Source organism: Capsicum annuum, chromosome 2, assembly GCF_002878395.1.
Source record: "Capsicum annuum cultivar UCD-10X-F1 chromosome 2, UCD10Xv1.1, whole genome shotgun sequence".
Taxonomy (NCBI): Eukaryota; Viridiplantae; Streptophyta; class Magnoliopsida; order Solanales; family Solanaceae; genus Capsicum; species Capsicum annuum.
The window spans coordinates 104,342,386-104,361,276 of NC_061112.1; the positions used below are offsets into that span (position 1 = coordinate 104,342,386).

Sequence of the window (18,891 nt, forward strand, 5' to 3'; positions counted from 1 at the left end):
TCTCACGGTTAACTTATTACAATGGGCTCAAAAGTAGCCCGTGAATCAAATGACACAAATAACCACATTTAGTGGACTGTTTTGGGAGACAATCCACCAAGTGTATATCCAAGCTTCATGCTATCAATCACACATAAAATTGCTCTAGCTTATGCTAAAAATGGGTCCTCCAAACATGTTCTTGTGTCCTTAAATCGATCATAGCTTGGAACTCCATGTGTTGGTCTTGAATTATATGTTCAAAATGTTGATGTTTGAATAGTATCAAAATGAGATTAGCATTGGATTTTTACTTTATCCAGAAATTTTTGTTCATATCTAATTTCTTGTTTTCTTGCCGTTTGTTTTGATGTCAAATGTATTTTCGTCCACTTATTTATTACTTAAGTGATGAAAAATAGAAAATGACTAAAAAATTTAGGGGATGTGACTAAGCTTCACAACACTCCATATTACTCCATATCAATCAACATTGTACAAAGTCAAGTCTATGATGAACAAACTAAGATGATGATAGTCTCATAGGAAGAAAACAAACAATTGTCAAGCCAAGCTGCCTAATTAATTAGTTTTCATATTTTGACCCATCAAATTCCAATTTAGCTGAAAAATATCACACTCGATCTGTTTTAATGTGTTTGGTTTACTTTCCTTTTATAGTCTCTTTTAGATGAAATAATCCATTTCTTTTTTAGCAACTCTTTAATTTCAACTTTTCACCTGACATATTTAAGATTACAAGATTCGAAGATTCAATTGTCAAGTTGCACCGCCTCATTAGTCTTCATATTTTGACCCATTATATTCCAAGTTATCTGAAAAATATCATATTTATTTCTATATATTAAGAGCAATGCAACAAAACTTTCAAGTCACCAAACACATTACTAACTCTCCCAAAATGCAATTCTTCAGCTTGGTTTCCATCTTCCTTTTTCTATCTTTCCTCTTTTTGCTAAGGAAATGGAAGAACAATAGCCAAACCAAAAAATTGCCTCTAGGTCCATGGAAATTTCCTTTTATTGGAAGCATGCATCTCATGGTTGGTGGAATTCCACACCGCGTCTTCAGAGAGTTAGCCAAAAAATATGGACTGCTCATGCACTTTGAGGTTGGTGAAGTTTCTGCAATTATTGCTACTTCCGCTGAGGTGGCTAACCAAGTACCGAAGACTCATAACCTCGCGTTTGCGTGCAGACCTAAATTCATGGGCATTGATATTATTTGTTATGGCAGTCGAGACATTGCCTATATCCCCTATGGTGTGTGCTGAGCAATTGGCCAAATTTTTTCATGGATTTACTTTTTCTTGAATGACATCATTCTCCATAATTTGGTTTTACTTTCCTAAAAGATGATATATATTTTTTCATTGTCATATTTATTGTTATCCAAGTTTTTTGTTTTGTTAGGTTTTGCATGACACCTAATAATTTCTAGCTTAACAGGTGAATATTGGAGACAAATGTGCAAAATTTGTCTCATGGAATTGTTGAGTGCAAAGAATGTCCGGCCATTCAGCTCGATCAGACATGATGAAGTTGTTTGTCTCATTGACTCTATCCGATATTCTTCATCTTCTGGTGAGCTAATTAACTTTTCAGAAAAGATCATTTGGTTCGCAAGCACCATGACATGTAGATCCGCGTTTGGGAACGTACTAAAGGAGCAAGCCAAATTTATAAAAATAATTTGAGAGGTGATAAGATTAGCACAAGGCTTTGATGTGGAGAACATCTTCCCTTCATTCAAATTTCTTCATTCTCTTAGTGGAGCGAAGCAAAAAATTCTAGATATGCACCATAAGGTAGATGCAGTTGTTGAGGATGTTATTAACGAGCATACGAAGAATCTTGCAACTAACAACAGTGACGATGCATTATTACTAAGACTTATGAAGGACAGAAATCTTCAATTTCCCATCACCAACGATAATATCAAAGATGTTATTGTTGTAAGTATTGAATATTACGCTTGTTCTTACTTATTAACCATATAAGTTTTTCATATTCATTTCCATATATAGCTGAAAAAATTAATTACAAACAATTTCTTGTCAGGAATACTACTTTTAATTTTTATTGTTAATAGAGAACTTTGCAAAAAGTCAGTTAGTCAAAAAATTAAGATGAGGAAATAACATGTGTGGTGTTTAATTTAATAGCTTTTCCATAAATTGAAGGACATGTTTGGTGCTGTAACAGATACTACATCAATAACAATTACATTGGCTATGGCTGAAATGATGAAAAATCCAAGTATACTAGCCAAAGCACAAGCAGAAGTGCGAGAAGCCTTTGGAGACAATGTAACATTCGATAAAATTGATGTGGAGGAGCTAAAATAACTTTATCGAGTACACAATTTGTATTATGTCAAAACAACTTCAACACAAGTTCAAGATTAAATCAAGAACACTTATGAAGTTTTCCAATACCTTCAACACAAGTTCAATATAAACTATCAAAGAAGTGTGTTATTTTATTTTAAAGAAAAAAGATGAAGCAGAATAAGCCAAGTACTCCTAATTCATGTAGTGTCCTTAAGGAAATTATTTCCCTCAAGTACCCGAGGTTGTGGAATTTTCCTCCTAGGATAAAATGGCTTCACAATCAGAATGTAGCGGTACCTAAAACCTTCTGATTTTCTTCGAACTCATTCAACGGGAGATGATCACAAAGAGTTTTTAGAAGTAGAAAAGTGATTTTCAATGCAGAAATTTTTCATGCTTAACCTTTTGAAAAAAGCAGGTTTATATAGCCATGAAGTGCCTCTTCAAAAAGGAGGCAATGGTTAATCGAAAGGTGTATCATTTTGGAATAGTCATGTCTGTCCATTCCGAAACAACATGTCTTTTCGAATAGTCAGAACTGACCGAACAGTCACCCCTTTTCTGAAACAGTGTGTCTTTTCCTCGAATGGTTGTATCCCTCCATTTTTCATTTACACCAATTGAACCCAACACATGAATGTGAAATGAATATTCTTTGTAAATCTGTACGGACAAGTATGTGATCATCAAGAAAAGAATGATTGCATCTGGATAAATGGGTTTCTCTTTGAACTTTTCGTAGTGAACATGCATTGGATGCACTCGGTCAATCGGTAGATTTGATATATTTGAACCGTCGAGATTTAATGTAAACCTAGAAAATATATGTCATACAGCCAACCTTTTATCGTTTATAGTTCTCATGATTTTGTTCATTTTAGCCATGAACACGTCCTGATTTCATGAGAGTTTTGAGAATAGGACTTTACTAACATTCTCCCTGAAGCGGCTTCCACTTCTCCCTCCCATAGGTGATTTCTAAACGTTTAATCCTATATTAAACTGGTTGGTTAAATCTGCCAAATTTAGATAATCATTAAAAGACTTCACACCATAAGTCTTATCCTTGTTTACTAAACATTGTCTACATTATGAGAATGTGTTGGGTATATTGACAATGTTGAACCTATCAGACACAACTTTGTTTGATCTCCTTGAACCTAGATCTTGGGTATATTGACAATGTTGAACCTGACTTGTCCTAGGCCGTAAGCCCATTCCCTTGGATGTTCTCTCAACTCCCTCTCTAGATAGGCCTTTTGTAAGTAGATCCGACACATTATCCTTTGACTTCACATAGTCAACAGTGATAATTCCACTAGAGAGAAGTTCTCTAATGGTATTATGTCTCTATTTTATGTGATGAGATTTATCATTGTACATTTGCTCTCTGCCCTACCTATCACTGCTTGACTATCACAGTGTATACTTACTGGTGCCAATGGTCTGGGCTAATAAGAAATATCTTTCAAGAAATTTTGGATCCATTCTGCTTCTTCGCCAACTTTATCTAATGCGATAAATTTTGATTCTATTGTAGAGCGAGCAATACATATCTGTTTGGATGATTTCGAAGAGACTGCTCCTCCACCTATAGTAAATACATATTCACTCATGGATTTTACTTCATTCATCCCGGTGATCCAATTTGCATCACTATATCCATCAAGTACTGCGGGGTATTTGTTATAATGCAAAGCATAGCCCTGAGTGTATTTAAGATACCCCAAAACTCTTTTCATTGTTATTCAATGAGTTTTATTGGAATTACTCGCGTACCGACTCAACTTACTAATAGCACATGCTATGTCTGGTCATGCACAATTCATGATATATATTAAACATCTTAATACTCTTGCGTACTCCTCCAACTGTGAGTCACTTTCACCTTTATTATTTTGAAGTGCAAAGATCACGTCCAATAGAGTCTTGGCAATACCAAATTCCAAATACTTAAATTTATTAAGTATCTTTTTGATGTAATGAGACTGTGGCAATGACAACCCTTGTGAAGCTCTAAAGATTCTTATTCCTAAGATCACATCCACAACTCCAAGGTCTTTTATATCAAATTTGCTCTCAAGCATCCGTTTCGTAGCATTTATGTCAGAAATATCTCTACTGATGATCAACATATCATCCACATACAAAAAAATAATGACCTTATGATTTGGAGTGTCTTTGATATAAACACATTTATCACATTCATTTATCTTGAACCCGTTTGCCAAAATAATTTGGTCTAACTTTGCATGCCACTATTTATGTTCTTGTTTTAGTTCATAGAGTGACTTAACCAGTTTGGACACCTTTTTTTCTTTACCAGGAACCACAAAACCCTTGGATTGTTCCATGTAAATTTCTTCCTCTAATTTTCCATTTAGGAATGCTGTTTTCACATCCATTTGATGGATTTCAAGACTATATAGCGCCTCCAAGGAAATTAACATCCAAATTGATGTTATCCTTATTACTGGAGAGTACGTATCAAAGTAATCAAGACCTTTCTTCTGTTTGAAGCCTTTTACTACAAGTCTTGCCTTGTATTTGTCAATAGTACCATTTGCTTTTATTTTTTTTTAGAAGATCTATTTAGAACCTAAAGGTTTATTTCCTGGAGGAAGATCAACGAACTCCCACGTATGGTTGCTTAAGATTGAATCAATCTCACTATTGACTGCCTTTTTTCAAAAGGATGAGTCTGAAGATGACATCACTTCTTTAAATGTTTGAGGCTCATTTTCTAAAAGAAATGTTACAAAATTCAATCCAAACTAACTTGACTTCCTTTGAAGTGTACTACATCTTGGATTCTAATTATTATGTACATCCTCACTTGGTTCATCTCGAGGTCGTTTAGACCCCCCACTAGACTGTTCATATCTAGTTTTATACGGATAAATGTGTTCAAAGAATTCAACATTATCTGACTCAATTACCATATTTTCATTGATATCCGAATGTTCGGATTTATGAACCAAAAAATGGCATGCTTTACTACTTTTAGCATATCCTATGAATACACAGTCCACAATCGTAGATCCTATATTTACCTTTTCAGGTATAGGAACTTGAACTTTTGCTAGACACCCCTACACTTTGAAATATTTCAAGTTGAATTTCCTTCCTTTCCATTTTTCATATGAAATTGATTGTGTCTTACTATGGGAAACTCTATTGAGTATTCGGTTGGCTGTAAGGATAGCCTTTTCCCCACAAGTTTTGCGATAAATCTAATCTTATAAGTAAGACATTCATCATTTCCTTTAAGATTCATTTTTTCTTTTCCGTAATTCTATTAGATTGAGGTAAATACGGGGCCATAGTTTGATGGATAATTCCATTCTCTACATATATTTCCGCAAAAGGAGATTCATATTCTCCACCCCAATCACTTCCTATCATTTTGATCTTTTTCTTTAACTAATTTTCAACTTCTGTTTTATATTGTCTAAACATATTTATTGCTTCATCCTTACTGTTTAGCAAATAGACATAACAATACCTAGTGCAAACGTCAATAAAAGTTATAAAATACTTTTTCCCACCACGAGATGGTGTTGACTTCATAACATAAATGCCAGTGTTAATTAAGTCTAATGGATTGAAATTCCTTTTAATGGACTTATACGGATGCACAACATACTTTGATTCCACACATGTTTGACATTTTGATTTATTGCACCCAAAGTTTGGCAAAACTTCTAAGTTAATCAGTTTTAGTAATGTTTTGTAATTGACATATCCTAATCATCATGCCACAAATCATTAGACTCAAGCAAGTAAGAAGAAACAGAACCTTTATTAATTTCAATATTTATTACATTCATCTTAAATAGGCCCTTAGTGATGTAGCCTTTTCCTACATACACTTCTCCTTTACTAAGTACAATTTTTTCGAAAACAAATACATATTTGAATCCATTTTTATCAAAAAGTGATATAAAAATCAAGTTCTTCCTTAACTCCGGTACTTACAGGACATTGTTAAGAGTCAACACTTTATCTGATGTCATTTTCAGGCAGATTTTTCCTATTCCTTCAACTTTTACAGTTGTGGAGTTTGCTATATTGATCTTCTCTTGTCCTTGAGCCGGGAAAAATGCAACAAACAACTCTTTATTTGTATAAATGTGGTGGGTGGCACCAGAATCCATCCACCATTCTCGAGGATTTCCCACCAAGTTACATTCTGAAAGCATGGTACATAGATTGTCCATTTTATTTTTGGATTCAGCCATATTTGATTGATCCTTCTGTTTGCCTTTCTTTGGGGCACGACAATTGTAGACTTGTGGCAAATCTTGCCACAATTAAAACAGTTCCCTTTGAATTTATTCTTAGGCTGATTGCTTTGTTTTCCAGTTTTCTTTTGCTTCTTTGAGTTATTGGGGTTGTCTTCTACAATGTTAGTTCTATTCATTCCAGAATTTCTTTTAGGCCTCACAATGAGGTCTTCCACTGTCATCTCATTTTGTTTGTGTTTCAAATAATTCTTGAAGTCCTTTCACAAAGGTGAAAACTTCTCAATTATCATAGCTACTTGAAATGCCTCGTTAACAACCAAACCTATAACAAAGTTTATGTGAACATTAAGAACATTTTTAACATGTTCAACTAAGGCATTCATTAAATTTATACCTTCTGCAAGAAGATCGTGGATGATGACTTGCAACTCCTGTACTTGAGAAATGACAGTCTTGCTGTCGATCATTTTGTACTTTAGGAATTACGCAACATATAACTTCTTGGTTCCTGCATTCTCAGTCTTGTATTTCTTTTCCAGCGCATTGTACAATTCTTTAGATGTCTTCATTACGTTGTAGACGTTGTACAAGTCATCTTGGAGGCCGCTTAGGATGTAATTCCTACATAGAAAATCAGAATGTTTCCACACCTCTGTTATAATGAATCGCTCCTGGTCCGAAGTTCCTTCTAGTAATTCTGAAGCATCTTCTGAAATAAACCTTTGAAGATATAAGGTTGTTAAATAGAAAAATATCTTTTGTTGCCACCTCTTGAAATCAACTCCAGAATTTTTTTTGGGCTTTTCTGCTAGTGCCATAAGGGGTGGTGCATTTGTGAGACTGATTTTGGCAACATTAGTTACTGCCACATTTGTCACACCATCAACATGGTCTTCTGTAGTCAATTTTCCTATCATAAAACAACATTTAACTTTAGTATAAAATTATACGTATTACAAGTTCGTAGCAACTTATAAATACTACTTGTTTCTATTTTAACGATGAAGTTTTTATGTCTTTCAATCATTAACAATGACCTTTAACTTGTGATGAAGATTTTATTTCTTCAAATCACTTGTTAAGTTCAAATGGAGTAGAAATCTTAGAGTTTTAATTTTCAAAAACCAAACAATACAGATTATGAAAAAAAAATTTAGTGAAAAGAAAATTTCACCAAACAAGCAAAAAATTTTATTTTTTCAAATTATTTCCTTAAGATTGTTGTTTCGGGTACACAATCTGTATTATGTCAAAATAACTTCAACACAAGTTCAAGATTAAATCAAGAACACTTCTTTGATAAGTGTGTTGTTTTATTTTAAAGAAAAAAGATGAAGTAGAATAAGCCAAGTCCTCCGAATTCACGAGTGTCCTTGAGAAAATAATTCCCCTCAAGTACGCGAGGTTGCGGAATTTGTTAGGGTTCTTGCCCTGATTTTCTTACCAAATTTAAGTTTTAATTTTCTTAGATGGAAAATAAAAGTAATACCATAATTACTTTTACTTTTACTGAAAGGAGAATATAAATTTTTTCCATATTTGGCAAACCTCTTTCTTGGAGGAAAGATTTTTAAACTCTATAAATAGAAGACCCTCTTCTCATATCATAACACAATACTATTCACAATGTAGTCTTTAAAGAATCTTTATTTAGGAGAGATTTCTCCCAATAGGTTTAATATTTTTTGATATTAGATTTTCAATATGTAGGTCTCTTGACCAAAACATATTAATACTATTATGTTTTTGTTTAGTTTTATTTGTCGTTTTTCACATGACTCCCTCTCGATTTCGAACCGAACAAAATTTTCCTCTCAGGATAAAATGGCTTCACAATCAGAATGTAGTGGTACCTCAAACCTTTAAAGCAATTTATGGAAGAGATTATTGTTGTTTTATTAATAATATGTAAGGAATTTATACACGAGAATGGATCCATAAGGAGGATCATGAAAGATATCTGTACAATCAATCAACATAAATGAAAATCTTTACAATTATGAATATACTAAAAATGGAAAACTAAATCTCTAAATAAAGATGGAAATCTTCACAATCCCTCTTAAGATATGTCTCTAATATACCCCCGCAAGATGGTAGGTCGATTAGAGATACCAATCTTGGAACGTAAAAACTCAAAAGAACTGCTGGGAAGAGATTTGGTAAGCGGATCAGCTAGTTGGTCCTTCGATGAGACATGTGAAACCCGAAGGAGACCTTGCTGGTCTAATTTTCGGATAAAATGATAATCAAGTTCAATGTGCTTCATGCGAGAGTGGAACACAGGGTTAGCACAAACATATATAACACCAAGATTGTCATAGTAGATGACCGGTGATTGAGCTGGAGTAATCGATAACTTCTTGAGAAGGTTACGCACCCAACAAAGTTCAGCACTGGTAGAGGCAATGACCCTATATTCTGCCTCTGTTGAAGAGCGAGTTACAACTCGTTGTTTCTTAGAACTCCATGAGACTGGGTGATTGCCAAGAAACACAATATATCCTATAGTAGACGAGTGATCATCGTGATCATCAGCCCAATTAGAGTCAGAAAATACATGAAGCAAGAAAGGAGAGTCTTTTCGAGGAAATATACCACGGTCTGAAGTCCCAGCTAGATAACGCAAGACACATTTTACCATGGTCCAATGAGTTGTTGTGGACAGTTTGTAAACTGAGACAACTTGTTGACTATAAAAGCAACATCTGGGCGAGTAAATTACAAGTACTGTAAGCTTCCAACTATATTCCTGTATTGTGTGGGATCTTCAAGAGGAGAACCATCTTTAGAACCTGGACATGAACCACAAGCCATAGGTGTTCTCACTGGTTTTGCATATGCCATGTTGTTCCTTTTGAGTAGTTCACATACATATTTCTATTGGTTAAGAGATAGACCAACAAGTGATCGAATGACTTCAACACCCAAGAAAAAATTTAGATCACCAAGATCTTTTATGGAGAACGAACACCAAGTTGTTTGATAAATTCTTCAATATGGTGTGACTGATTACCAGTTTATGAGATGGTTAACATAAACAACAAGATAGATAGTAACTCCATGTTTTGCATAGATGAAGAGACAATGATCACACTGAGAGTGATGAAAGACAAGAGACATAAGATAAGCTTTTAGTTCATCATACTAGGCACGTGGAACCTGCTTCAATCCATAGATAGCCTTGTGTAATAGAAAAATATGATTAGGAAACTTCTCGTTGAAAGATCCAGGTGGTTGAGACATGTAAACTTCCTCAGATAGATACCTATGTAGAAATGCATTATTTATATCTAATTACCTAAGTGGCCAATCTTTAGAAACTTCCAGCGAAAGAACAACCCTCACTGTAGTATGTTTAGCAACAAGAGAGTATGTCTCAAAATAATCCACACCAGGTCGTTGAAGATAACCTTTAGCAACCAACCGAGCTTTATAACGTCCAATGTTGCCATCCAAATTATACTTAACACGAAATACCCATTTGCAACCCACTGGTTCAGCATGACGAACAGATGGAATAAGAGACCAAGTGCCTTGACTTTGTAATGCTGAAACCTCTGCGTTCATAGCAGCACACCAATTTAGATCTTTTAAGGCTTGATGAACAGTATGAGGTTCTATTAGCCTAGGTAAAGAAGAAGGTTGCATTATCTTGGTAGAGGTTTTAGTTGCTGGAGATGGTTTGGTTAATGGTGTGTCCGGGGATATATTAACATTAGCAGCATCATGAGCAGTAACACTTAGGCACAATTTTTGAATGGGTTTATGGATGTTATTCTTTGACCGAGTAGTCATGGGATGAGAGGGTTGAATGATCAAATTTTGATCTGACACATTGGTGTTATTAGGTAAAGAAGGGTCCAAAGAAGGTAAAGAGGTAGAACTAACAGAGGATGATAAAGTAGAAAGAGACATACCTGATTGGTGAATATTGGATGAATTTGCAGTCTCATTTGATGAAGAAGCATTGCCAGGCGCACCACTGGAAGATGTGGAACCAAGGGTCAGTATAGTAGAGGTGATAGTTCGTTGGTCACGTGCAATAGGAATTACAAAGTGGTTGGGAACCCAAGAGTCAATATTGTCATTTTGTGGCCTACTTTCTATTAGTTCAAGAGTCATGTAAGGAAAAGAGTATTCCATAAAATCAACATGACTAGATAAATAAAGAGGAGACTTTACAGGATCATAACACTTATAAGCACTCTGATTTTGTGAATAGCCTAAGAAAAGACAAGGGGTAGAGCGAGGCTGTAATTTATTCTGATTATAAGGACGCATCCATGGATAACATAAACAACCAAAGACCCAAAGTTTGTTATAGTTTGCTGGAGTACCATATAATCTGAAATAAGGTGAATCACCATTTAAAGTTTGGGTGGGCAACCTGTTAATTAAGTAGGCAGCAGTAGTGAAAGCATAAGACCAAAACTTTAGAGGAAGATTGGCATTGTGTAATAATGTGATACTTGTCTCCACAACATAGCGATGACGACACTCGGCAGTGGCATTGTGTTCAGGTGTGTAGGGAGGAGTAAGAAAATGAGATATCCTGTTCTCTTCAAAGAATGAACAGAGATGAAGAAATTCTCCGCCATTGTCAGAGTAAAAACATATTATGGACTGTTGAAACAATTTCTCAACAATTCGTTTGAATTTTGGAAACACAATCGAAACATCAGATTTTCTCTTCAGAGGAAACAACCAGATATATTTCGTATAATAATCCACAAATATTAAATAATATTGAAAACCATCAATAGAAACTTCTGGTGCAGCACCCCAAACATCCGAATAAATATACTCCAAAGGAGAAGAACTTTGTATCGAGGATTTATAAAAGGGAGTCTTATGCATTTTATTGCATTTATAGGAATTGCAAAAAAAATTCTTCTCTAAAGATGAAGAAATATTCAAAAGCTTCAAAATATGATGAAGAGTAGGAGTAGAGGGATGGCCGAGACGTCGATGCCAGTTGGGAGTGGTGGTGATGGAAGTGGTGTTGGCTTGAGCATTAGATATAGCTTGGAGGGAAGACTTGGAGGGCAATGGGTATACACCTCCCTTAGGCTTCCCTGCTACCAGTGGTGTCCCCGTACAATAATCCTTCACAACAAATAAGTAAGGTGAGAAGTTAGCAGAGACATGATTATCACTACATAATTTATAAACATAGATGAGATTCTTTTTCATATGAGTCACACATAAAACATTAGTTAAATTGAGAGGGGTAGATGAGAAGGGTAGAATAGTAGATCCTGTATGGGTGATCTTATGAGATTTACCATCACCAAGCATGACATCCTCAGTACCATCATATTTAGAGTGAACAGAAAGGTTTTTTAAGTCTTGTGTAACATGATACGAGGTACTAGAATCGACAAGCCAATTTGGATCCGCGTTGGTGGACTGTGCAGCAAAGTTTGCTTTGGGTTGCTTATCGCTGGATCGGTTGAAGTTGCTGGAAGAACCACAATATTTGGCACCTGAAAAAACAGAGAAAATGGAAAGTAATTTCCTGCATTGCTTGACATGGTGTCCAGGTTTGTCGCATAATTGACAAGTGACCCTGGGTCGATTATTTTGGCAACCAGAATAGTCTCCTTGATGGCTGCCATTTCCATTCCTATTGGAAGGAGGGAAATTCCTTTGATTAGAACATGAGTTATTGGTATTTCGATTGTAATTTTGGTTAGTGGATGCAGGAGGTTTAGCAGCAAAGTTTGCCATGATTGGCGCCACAGTTTGTGACGAACGACGAGTCAAATAAGCTTCAAAGTCAGTGAATTTTTCATGAAGCTCTTGAAAGGTTGTGGTTGTTTCACAAACACGAAGTGCAGAGGTAATTCTAACATACTTGGAAGGAAGGCCGTGTACGACATGAAGAAAAACTTCATCAGCGGATATATGAACACCAACGGAAGCAAGCTTGGCACAAATCTCTTTAATTTTCTACAAATATACAGTGATGGAGAGATTTACCTTCTGAATAATATTCAAGTCTTCTCTCAGGCTCATTATACGAGCATGTGACGGTTTGGAATAAGTCGTGGCAAGATTTTGCCAAAATGCATAAGAAGTTTTATCTTCTATAACAAAGGGTATAATTTTTGGTGAAAGGGATATAACCATGGCACTTCTAATTAGATGATCTTGTCGTTTATAAGTAGAGGTAGCAGTGGTGGATGGTGGTTCATTTATTAACGAAAGAAAATCATAGGCAGTGAGCAGTGTTTCCCACTGATATTGCCAAGATAAGTAATTAGTGGTGGTGAGTTTCAATGGGGCTTGGGCAACAACATTTATTGAATGAGTTGGTCGTTGTTGTTCAAAGAGATGATGTTAGAGGATCCCACAATATTTTGCGGAGAAGGAATGGTTTGATGTTTAGTCGATGGAGTAGTTTGATTTTCAGGTGTTGACGTTTGGTTTGTTGGGGTTGTGTGAGAATCCTAGGTGCTGTTTAAGAGAGCCATGGCTGCTTGAAAAAAAAAACTTCCCAAAAAATTTATTGGCTGTGAAGTACAATAGCTTTGATACCATAAAGCAATTTACGGAAGAGATTGTTGTTTTTTTTAAAATAATATGTAAGGAATTTATACAAGAGAATGGATACATAAGGAGGATCATGAAAGATATCTGTACTATCAATCAACATAAATGAAAATCTTTACAACTATGAATATGCTAAAAACGAAAAACTAACTCTGTAAATAAAGATGAAAATCTTCACAATCCCTCTTAAGATATGTCTCTAATAACCTTTTGATGTTCTTCGAACTTACTCAATGGGAGATAATCACAAAGAGTTTTTAGAAGTAGAAAATTGATTTTCAATGCAGAAATTTTTCATGCTTAACCTATGGAAAAAATGCAGGTTTATATAGCCATGAAGTGTCTCTTCGAAAAGGAGGGAATGGTTTATCGGAAAGGTGTGTCATTTCGGAATAGTCACGTCTGTCCATTCCGAAACAACATGTCTTTTCTGAATAGTGACAACTGACCGAATAGTCACCCCTTTTCCAAAACAGTGTGTCTTTTCCTCAAAGGGTTGTTTCCCTCCATTTTCCATTCACACCAATTGAACCTAACAACGACTTCATCTACCAATTCCACTTTTGCTAAGAAGAGAGTGTAGGGAGAAGACAGAAATAAACATCTACACTATTCGTGTAAAGACCAATGTCATGGTTAATGTTTGGGCACTGGGCAGAGATCCAAAATATTGGGATGAAACAAAAAACTTTAAGCTAGAGAGATTTGAACAATGCTTTGTGGACTTTGTTGGTAAGAATTTTGAATATCTTCCCTTTGGTAGTGGGAAGAGGATGTGTACCGGGATGTCATTTGGGTTAACTAATGTTTATCTGCCATTGGCTCAATTACTTTATCACTTCGATTGGAAACTCCCTACTGGAATGGAGCCAAGAGACTTGAACTTGACTGAAGCTGCTGGAGGCACTGCCACTAAAAAAACTGACCTTTATTTGATTGCCACTCCTTATCAACCTTAATTACATCAACTTTATAAAGTTCCTGTTATTATAGTGGGGTGTCTGAAATAAAAAATTGTTATCTCTTTTAAGCTTATAGTATTCTTATATCTCCCAATGTTAAATTTCTCAGTATAGTGATATTATATGATATAGTTCGAGTATTATATTTTCACAATTAAAAATCTGGATGTGATAATACTCTTTTGTTTTTTTATTTGTCATGGATATTTTCTTATTCAATGTTATTTTCAACTACGTGGTATTATAGTCATTTTCAGTGTTTTTCTTGGCTCTCAAGTTGTGTGAGAAATTGTATATAAAGGATAGATCAAATGAAAAAAATCAACCAAAACACAAGTACCCTTTGTTTACTAGTTTAGGAGTTTTTTCCCTTTGCTTCTGACGAAGATAAATAGTAACAAAGAGTTCCTTAGGGACAGTCGCATAGATTCTGAGTTGCAACATAAATGTAAAGAAAGTGCTCGGAAAGTTGGCCCGACCTCTTCGATTTTTCATAATAAGAAATCTTGATGTTAGAATTTGGAACTAAGGAGAAGGAAAAGATAAGGGGCAACAATTGCTTTCATCATTCATACATCATTAAAGTTGTCAATACGGGCTGGCTCAGCCCATCCTGGCAAGCCCACACGGGCTTTAGAGTTTGATGGGTCAGGTCGGGCTGGACCATCAACATGATGGGTCAGAAAATAGCAATCCCAACCCATTACATTGTGGGCTGCGAACCTCCATAGGCCAACCCACTTTTTAAAATATATTATTTTTATAATCTTAGTTTAAATTTTCAATTATTAATTACATAAATATTTACAACATAATATTACATGAAGTTACTACTTGTTAATCAAGTCTCAAATTTATAAAAAAATTCTAATAATCTGTGAAATTAAATAACTTTTGATACCAAGTTCAAATCAAATAGAGATGTTAAAAAATAAACGAAACTGTTAATTAATAATAATATAACTAGATAAATAGCAATATTAACCTAATTTTGTTTTAATTGATCACAATAAAACACAAAGAAATATCAATATTTAGTCCATTAAAAGTGAAAATGAACTCCTAAAAAAAATTCACATGACACTTATGACGTGTTCAACATCACCGCATTATCTTCATCAAACATATTTAATTCCTTAAAAAATTTAGTATTTAATTATTTATATTTTTATAAATATATTTAATATTTAAATAGCTATAATGGTTCAAATTCACTTTGAGTTTAGACTCTTTTTCTTCTAATTCTTAATACTCTATTTTATTTTTTAATTATTTTTTTGGCCCACGGGCCAACCCAACCCATATTTCTTAAGCCCCACGGGCTGACGAGCTTATACGGGCCGGGCAAAAAAGCCTTGTTCTAAAACGAACTGTAAAAATCATAGCCCAACCCTAATAATTTACAGGCTAGGCTGGGCCCGCCCAATGGGCCTGGCCATATTGACGACTCTATACATCATACCAACACCTTACAAAAGACTACACTTATAGCTACATAAGTCTTACAAGACACATTTCAAGTAATATCTTACAAGACACACTATCTTACAAGACACACTTCACAAAATAAGGACTACCAGTTAGTTTAAAAAAAAACTAAACATAATATTAAAAGAAACTATTAAACAAAAGACTATCTAGAAAAATCTCATATTCTAACACTCCTCCTTAAGATTTTTCTTGGATACTCCCAGCTTAGCCCTTAGAACTTCAAATTTTCCTTAGGAAGAGCCTTGGTCAAAATGTCTGCAATCTGTTGATCGGAGCTACAATGAACAAGATTAACTTCGCCATCCTTCTCTGCTTGCCTGATAGTGTGAAACTTTACATTTATATGCTTTCTATGACCATGTTGCATAAAATTTTGGCCATAGAAATTTCTCACTTGTTAACCTTAATGATCGTAGCGTCAATTTGATTTTTCTATAGATCACGTACAATTTTTCATAATCATAGAGCCTGATTAGTTGCACCAGCAACAACAATGTATTCTTCTTTTGCTGATGATTAAGCTACCACCCCTTGCTTCTTTGAGTTCCATGAGAACATGCCTGAACCAAGTGTAAAAGCATTTCCAGAAGTGCTTTTTATATCATCAACACTTCCTGCCCAATCACTGTCTGAATAACCCATCAATTGCCCTTGTTTTTCCCTTTTAAACCAAATATCATAATCAACAGTTCCCTTGATATACCTTAATGTTTGTTTAGCAATACAAAGATGAACATGAATTGGAGAATGCATAAACCTCAACAAAAGACTTGCCGCAAACCTGAGATCAGGTCTTGTTGCTGTCAAATATAGCAAACTGCCAATTAGACTTCTGTAAACTATTGGATCAACCCTATCACCTCCTTCAGACTTTGAGATCTTTTTATTATGAACTAGTAGAGTCGATACAGGCTTACACCTCTCTATCTCGAACGTTTTAAGAATTCCCACGCATATTTTTTCTTAGAAATGAAGATTCCATCAGTAGATTGATGAATCTCCATTCCTAGAAAGTAATTCATTTCACCTAAATCTGACATCTCAAACTTGGTCTCCATTTCTTGCTTGAATTGATTCACCATAGCTTCATTGCTTTCGGTTACCAGAATATCATCAACATAAAGTGATACCACAAGCATATCTCCATATTTATCCTTCTTTACATATAAAGTGATTTCATTTTCACTTCTGCTGAATCCATAATGAATGAGATGATCATCAATCATACTGTACCAGGCTCGAGGAGCCTGTTTTAATCCATACAATGCCTTATGTAGTCTGTAAACTTTATCTTTCATTCCTGCAACTTAAAAGCCTTTCGGTTGGTCGAGATAAATTTATTCCTACAATGGTTCATTTAAGAATGCCAACTTCACATCCAGATGATACAATTTCCAATTTGATTGAGCTGTCCAAGAAAATAGAAGTCGTATCATATCTTGTCTTGCAACAGGTGCAAATGTGTCTTCACTAGACCTGCAACTTGCGCGTATCCCATCAAAACAAGCTTTGCTTTGTATTTATTAACCGAACTATTTGAATTAAGTTTGGTTCTATAAACCCATTTCACCCCTATTACATTTCTGTCTTTAGGTTTATCAACCAGCTTCCAAGTGTCATTCTTCTCTATCATAACAATATCCTCCTTCGTGGTTTCAATTCAAACTTCATGTTTTGATACTTCTTCATAGGTATTGGGTTCTAAGATAGCAACATTGCATCTTTCATTTATCTCAGAAAGGGACCTTGTCTTCAAAATTATTGAATCAAGTGAGGATTCACCATTTGATTCTTCATCTTCTCCAAATTTTCAGAGCAAAATGATTGTGTTTCAGGTAGCGGATGGAAGTTCAGATAACCTGCATTTCTTTCTCAGCTTGCTCCTTATCCCAATTCTAATAAGTATGCTCATCCACTACTATATCTCTTCCGATAGAAGTATTTTTTGTTTGCAAGTTGTAAACTCTAAAACCCTTGGCTCGCGATGAATAACCAATAAAGATCCCAAATTTACCTTTTAGTTCAAGCTTGCTTCTTCTGACTTAAGGAACATGAGAATAATATATCAAACTAAAGATTTTTAGCTACTTGGAAGATGGTCTTTTTCCACTCCATGCCTCAATAGGAGTTTTATCACCCACAACTTTAGTTGGCAGCCTATTCAACAAATAAATTGAAGTAGAAATAGCTTCTGGCCAAAAACTTTGTGGTACTTTCTTTTCAAGCAACAACATCTAGCCATTTCAACTACCGTCCTGTTCTTCTTCTCTAAAACTCCATTTTGCTCTGGTGAATAACTTACTGTCAACTTGTGATCAATCCCTGCATCTTCACAATACTTATTGAACTCATTTGAAGTGTGTTCACCTCCATTGTTTGACCTCAAAACCTTCAGCTTACAACCACTCCGTCTTTCAACAAAAGCTTTAAACTTCTTGCAAATTGAAAATACTTGAGACATGTTACTCAGAAAATACACCCAAGTCATCCTTGTTAAGTCATATTTAAACAACATAAAATATTTTTTTGACTCGAGGATGATGTCTTCATAGGTCCATATACATCAGTATGAACAAGTCAAGTTTTTCAGTTGCCGTCCAGGTAGAACTTCTAGAAAATGCTTTCCTGTGAACCTTACTCATATGACATGACCCACAAACTTCTTTAGATAGTGAGATCTTTGGTAAATCCTTAGTCAAGACCTTATCATACATAGATTTTAAAGTAGCACAGTTAAAATGCCCATATCTTTGTATCATAACCATGAATCATCCAATCTTGCAAAGTTGACACTATCAAAATTTCCATCTACTGGAAAAATCCTATCTACCATTTCTACTTTATTAATTAAAGTATCATCAGAATAAAAAACTAAACAATGCTTTCTGTTAAAAAATAAGGAGTAACCTTTAGACATTATTTGGCCAACACTCAACGGGTTACATGATAAAGAAGGAACATAAAACACACCATGTATAAGCTTTGTACCCGTTGGCTTCAAGTTGAATGTGTAAATGGAAAATGGAGAAAAATAGTGGAGGGAAAGTGAGTCCACACTAAAATGGAAAGTGTGCTCAAAATGAGGAAAGTCTACTAAATTCTCCCTCATTGGTGGAAGAAAGAAACTTTCATGTGTTTATATTGAGAAACACATCTCCACTTGGATAGTAAGGAAAGATCAAAGAGGTGCCTCGCACCGTCGTTATTGTCGCTCTCTCGTCTCGACTTTGGAATTTGATTTGTATAATGATCGATCGATGAGATTAATTTTTTAGACAAATTTTATTTGATACTTGAAAAA

General features: G+C 34.9%; 1 pseudogene; it reads left to right on the forward strand.

The window, feature by feature from the left end:
- Positions 1 to 882: 882 nt before the first annotated feature.
- On the forward strand, positions 883 to 14,112 carry LOC107861061 (annotated as a pseudogene).
- The last annotated feature ends 4,779 nt before the right edge of the window (positions 14,113 to 18,891 follow it).